Below are 6,245 nucleotides of genomic sequence, written 5' to 3' on the forward strand. Positions count from 1 at the left end.
GCCTCTGTGAACTCTAATGAACTGTATGGACTATGCAACCATTTTTCTTTCCTATCAGGAATACATGGATGGCGTAACCCACAGGTTACTATGAACCGACAAGAACTGTTGTTCTGACCCCTTCAGTTACTCTAAAGATGCTGGACAACAACCAACTCTTCAGAACAAAGGGGGGAATGTTGGGCCTCATGTATTCAGATAGAAGACAAAGGCAGGCCTAACACAGTCGTAAAAACCTAACTCAAGCCCCCACCTTCCAAGTCGTAAATCTTACTGATAAAAATCGCACCAAAATCAAACAAAGGGAGTCCAAAACAGACTACAAATCCATGAAGCCTTGCTCACTAAAGGATCGAACTCTCAACTCCTATTGGATGAGGCACACAACAGAACGTCACCTCAAACCATGACATCATCAGGAGTTGAAATACCTCTGAAATGCTTTCGTGAGTTGCTTCCAGCGACTTTGTTTGCAGCGTGTGGACGCAGCTCTTCGCTGCTCTCCGGTGCAACCTCGTGGCACAAGGAAGTAACGTCCGACTTGAAATTGTGGCCATACAATCTCCATCTCGCTGGACGAGTTGAGATTACTCTGTGTTCAACTGAACACTCTAACGGATCCGAAGGAGACCGCCGAGCAATTCGCATCTTCATCCGTTTGCCTACAGAAGTGAAGAGATTAAAGATTTCTCTTCCATCTTCAATCAAGTCGACATTTCTGAGTTCTCCGCCAGCCCGCCGAGAATCAACAGCCGTACCGCCCGCCGACAGAGCGAGGAAATGGCCTCCTGTCATCACCCGAGCCTCAAGGAACCGGGTCAGAGTTAAAGGACGGAGGAACACACATTCTACCTGTGTCCTCATACGATTCAAGTAAGAGGTTTACGTCTGGGCAGAGACAGAATATTATAGTGTGTTATTCTTGTGTTTTAAGGTTTTTTTTTTGTACAGTTTACGGACCGCCATGTCCGCTCACTATTAATACTCAGGGTATTAATTATCACGAATTTGTTTTGCTGTATTGTGGTCCAACCAAACTGGACTGTTGTGCAATTTCGCCATCGCAGGTGAGACATTAACTGAGTTCATCCATTAAAGAATCAAATAACGCGGGACTGTTTACGAGCCGTCCACCGCGTCTCTGAGCGATGAACTAACGGCTGTTTTCTCTCCCATGATCGCGAAATCGGCTTTAGGGCCGTCATCTCTCTCTCTCTCGTACTAACCACACACCCACACACATACACACACACACCTTATGTGTTATAGAATTCTTTTTATTTCCGTATCTAATCATATCACTGTTTAGTTTGTAGTTGTAAGTCGGAAGTTTATTGACTGCATTGTATTAATTATAAATTGATATTAAATTAGATTCAATTGATTAATTTAAATATTAATTAATAACTACAGAAATAATTATTAATTATTTCTGAAAGTAACTCTGATCTAAACAACCAGTAAAGCCCTACAGTTTCCTCGGACAGACAAGCAATTGTTCAGTGAGCCAGCTGTTATGAGTTCAGCGGATGACATAATCATTCCAATGTCCCATAAAAATACTCAACAAAACATACTCCAGCTAGCGGGAGGAATAAGCACAAAGAACAAACAGATTTATCCACAGCTGTTCCAAAGGAGTGATATTCAACAGAACAAGCTCCGGCCTCTAGGCGGAGCCAGCACGAAAAACAAAACCGGCATCCCGGTTCCTCAGATGATCAAGAGCCAAACTAACTCGGAGGCCGCAAAAATAAAAAAAAAAATAAAAAAAATAAAAAATACACCATAACTTGGCCCGTCAACTTTATAAAGGACGTCTTTTATGTGAGCATGTAGATATTTTGCGGTCATCCAAAGTGTCCATTCTCGATCTGGCCGGAAACATCAGTGTAAAAAAGATCTTCCGTCAATGGAAAAGTTTCTTGGAGTCATGCCACCAATCAAACTCCAGCCGCTAGGCGGAGCCAACGCAAAAAGAAACAAAAAATGGCACCCAGCTTCCTCAGATAATAGAGTCACTCAACCACGAGTCAGTCCACCAATATAAGAATCATCATATGGCTTACTCCAATGTATTTCTTCGTTTCTATTCTCAGTTTGGATTCTATTCTCAGATCTTTTTCTGATGTAAGAGTTTCTTACATTCCTTGAACCGATCGCGTTTCTCTCTTGTTGAATTCGCAAAGTCCGGGAACAAGAAAATATTATGGTTCTTCCAAGAAAGCTTCCCTTTGCTCCTCACCTGGCGCAACATGAGATCTTTATCGGATGATCTCAGAAAATTTGGCCAAAATCGATCGGGGCCTGTCTCCCTCAGCAGATCTGTGAGCCGGGACTCTGTGAGCTCGCTCGATTTCCAGCTTGTGGCCTGTTATGTCGAGCAGACTCAGGAAGAGCTCATCCAGGAATTTCACCATATCTCTGCCCTCTTCGTGCTCAGGAATTCCAACAATTCGTATGTTATTCCTTCGGCTCATATTTTCAAAATGTTCCAGTTTTTCCTAAATTAATTCCAAATCTGTTTTGGACGCAGGCAGATTAGCGGATAATTCCCTTTCCGATGACTCAAGATAATCAATTCGTTTTTCAACTTCTGTCACTCTTGTAAACAACTCAGAGAATTTTGTTTCCATCACCGTAATCGATCAACGTATTACAGCGAGATCCTCAAAGTTAGCAGCAACCTTCGTCAACATCACCGACATGTTGGATAGTTGACGCTGAATTTCATCTACCGACATGCTGTCCAAATCGAGTCCCCGTCTCTATGCTATCTATGCTTCCTGCTCAGGATGTGCTACCAGCAGTGAAAACAGTTATATGTAAAGCCTAAACTTGGGTAGCACATGTTGAGGCAGGGGAGAACCTGTCCGTATATACTACAACAGCATTAAAGGTGATAACCTAGCTAGCACATCTTGTAGGCCAGATAAAACCTAACAGGATGTGCTACCAGCATAACTATCAGATAGTGTGATATGGTGTAACGGCCTTTTCACATCACAAGCATCATTGGCGCGTGAGCAGAGTGTATTTTTTTTCATCGTCCATAATAACAGATTAGAGCATTCACATCGGAAGCATCAGCAGCGTGTCAGAGTGTAGCGTGAGCTGCAGTGCAGCGGGGGTTCCGGCTCCAAGTCTATTTTTACTGCTTCACTCGTGCTCAATTAAAGTGACCGTGCACTGTTGATGGATAAAATGAATGTGATTTGACACAAAAAAGTACACAATGCACAGAATAAGTACATATTAGTAGTGTGTCTTTATATTGTATGAATTAGAGCACATCTGAAAAACAAATGAAAAGAAAAAAAGAAATTCCAGGAGATTTAACAATTTAAACCAATTTAAAATGTTAATTATAGATCTTGATCAGAAGTATGGTTTATCATTTAAAACTACAGTAAACTACAATTTATGAGCCTGAAAATATGAGACATGTACTATTAAACATAGAACAGATCTATAGATGAAATTACTCTGATGTCACACCGCAGGAAACCGCGCTTCCGGGTTCTTTCGAGCAGCAGATTTCAATGGTGGAAATAGGCAGCGCTGCAGTTTTAATAATCTTTTAAGCTTTATAGAATGTAATAATGTATTTGAATGTTAATAAAACTTATTATAAATGGTTTATCTATGGTTTATAGTGAAGAAATGATGTGGGTTCTTTTCTGAAATCAGCAAAACAAGTTTAAACTTTGTTCCATGAGCTTGTATGATAATGTCGGACATGAAACAGGTTGATGATTACACATCCTTGCATGTTTGACACACTTCTAAAGCCTAAAAAATTTGATATATAAAAATAAAATCTACCACTAGAAATGCAATATGTGTATTTACTGCTTAAATTATTAACCCACATACAATAAATAATAATAATCTTACTTCAGTATGATCATATTCCATGTCAATACATAACAGCTGTTCCCTATCTGTCACTCACTCGACGTTGTGTCGATGTAGTGACACTAGGGGTCACTCTTGGGAGCCCGAGACACCTCTGGTCTTTGATAAAAGGCCAATGAAAATTGGCGAGTGATATTTGCATGTCACTCCCCCGGACATACGGGTATAAAAGGAGCTGATATGCAACCACTCATTCAGATTTTCTCTTCGGAGCCGAACGGTCATGCTCATTGAGCTGAATTCTACTGTTCATTCACCTCTGCTGGATCTGACGGCGCATTTCAGCGGCTTCTCCCTCCTCTGCACTGGTGCACTGCAGAGAACGCCCCTGGGCACTTCGGCAGAAAATAAAAGAGTATATTTTCTGAAAGAACTTTTTCCTCTAAAAGAGCAGCACACACGAAACATCTTTTTAAAGACGCGTCTTTTTAAAGATGCCTTTCCAATTGTGTGTTATTCCTGGTTGCGGTCGTTATCTCTCAACTTCGGATGGTTATGATCGCTGTCTTTCGTGTCTGGGCGCGACCCACACGGAGGCAGTGTTTGTGGAAAGTTCATGTTCTCATTGCGAGAACATGACCATGGCAACGTTGCGGTTGCGGCTTGCTTTCATAAGAAAGCAAGCCACCCCAGCGGCTCCCCGCCTCGGTCCTTCTACATTTGGGTATGAGGCCAGCGCAGCTAGCACTGGGGGCGATCTGGGGACCCCAAGGGGATTGTCTCCACCGGGTATCCCACCGCAGACCTCCCATTCCCCAGCACACTCGCCTGCCCCAATCGGGCTTCCGGATGAGTTTGCCGGCTCGTCTCACGGCGAGTCTGGCTTCTTGTTTGGAGCCCGCGAAGATGATGAGTTCTCGAGTGCAGCATCGGAGAGTGGGCTTGTCCAGTTGGATGCAGAAGCCTCAGCTGGGCTTCCCCCCTCGGGGATCATTGCCCAGTCACAGGCCGATGCCGAAATGACGGACATGCTTAAAGCAGCCACGCCCTGCTCCAGTGCCATTCTTCCCGGAAGTGCATGAGGAGCTGACGAAATTGTGGGAGGCACCTTTTACTGCCTGGCCCCGATTCTGCAGTTCCCCCGCTCTCACTACCCTCGATGGCGGGGCGGCCAGGGGCTATACGGCAATTCCCCCGGTGGATAAGGCGCTCACGGTGCACCTATGCCCGCAGAGTGCCGCCACCTGGCGCGGAAGCCCTAAGCTCCCATCCAAGCTCTGTAGGCTCACGTCATCCCTGACGGCTAAAGCCTACAGTGCTGCTGGACAAGCCACCTCTTCCCTGCACGCCATGGCTCTCCTGCAGGTCCACCAAGCCAAGGCATTGAAAGAACTACACGAGGGTAGTTCCGCCCCAGATTTGATGCAGGAACTGCGCTCGGCAACCGACCTCGCTCTCCGAGCGACGAAGGTCACGGCGCGGTCTCTCGGGTGGACGATGGCCACACTAGTGGTCCAGGAGCGCCACCTTTGGCTCAACCTGGTCGAGATGGGTGAGGCCGACAAGACCTCTGCCCCCATTTCCCAGGCTGGCCTATTCGGCAACACTGTTGAGGACTTTGCCCAGTAGTTCTCAGCGGTGAAGCAGCAGACGGAGACAATCCGGCACATCCTGCCCTGGCGCGGCTCAAGATCCTGCACCCGTCTGCTCATCGCCAAGGGCGTCCCCCTGCGGTGATTGCACCGGCTCCGCCGCAGCCCGCCCCTTCTGCCCGGCCCCGGCGTGGAGAACACCGCAGGAAGCAGATGCCACCTGTCTCACAGTTGGCACCTAAGAACCTATGGAGGTCGTCAAAGCGCCCCTGAGATGGGAGACCCAGGGACGAGGGAACCCACTCATCTGGAGCAGGTAAGAAGACAACTCCATCCCCCGGTGGAGGGCCGGGCGGAAAATCTTTTGTTACATTTTTGTTTGATTTCGCCGCATGCCCAATTGGCTGCGGTACCCAACAGTTCAGCAAAAGAGCGGCTTCCTTTCTCCCTGGGTCACATACCCAGTGTGCACGGTCATCATCACGACTACCGTCCGCGGGTTTTTTCTTGCAGGATTGGCACTCCAGCGGTGGTCTTTCCGCCCCTGAGCGCCCAGCTGTGGTGCACAGCCACCCCTGATGTGGCAGTCTCCACAAGTTACGAGGACAGGCCTCTTCCTCCCCTGTCCCAGGCTGTTCCGGGGGTGGTCACAAGGAGCCAGGTAAGTGCGTCGATGTTCCTAAACTCAGCATGGCCACGACATGGTGTGGCACCTCGAGCTCCGCCCTGCTACGAGGCCCCACCTGCCGGTACATCTGACGACATTGTCCCCTTGGTCCCCCTTGCGCGGAACTT

The sequence above is a fragment of the Myxocyprinus asiaticus genome, chromosome 6, assembly GCF_019703515.2.
Source record: "Myxocyprinus asiaticus isolate MX2 ecotype Aquarium Trade chromosome 6, UBuf_Myxa_2, whole genome shotgun sequence".
In the NCBI taxonomy this organism is placed as follows: domain Eukaryota; kingdom Metazoa; phylum Chordata; class Actinopteri; order Cypriniformes; family Catostomidae; genus Myxocyprinus; species Myxocyprinus asiaticus.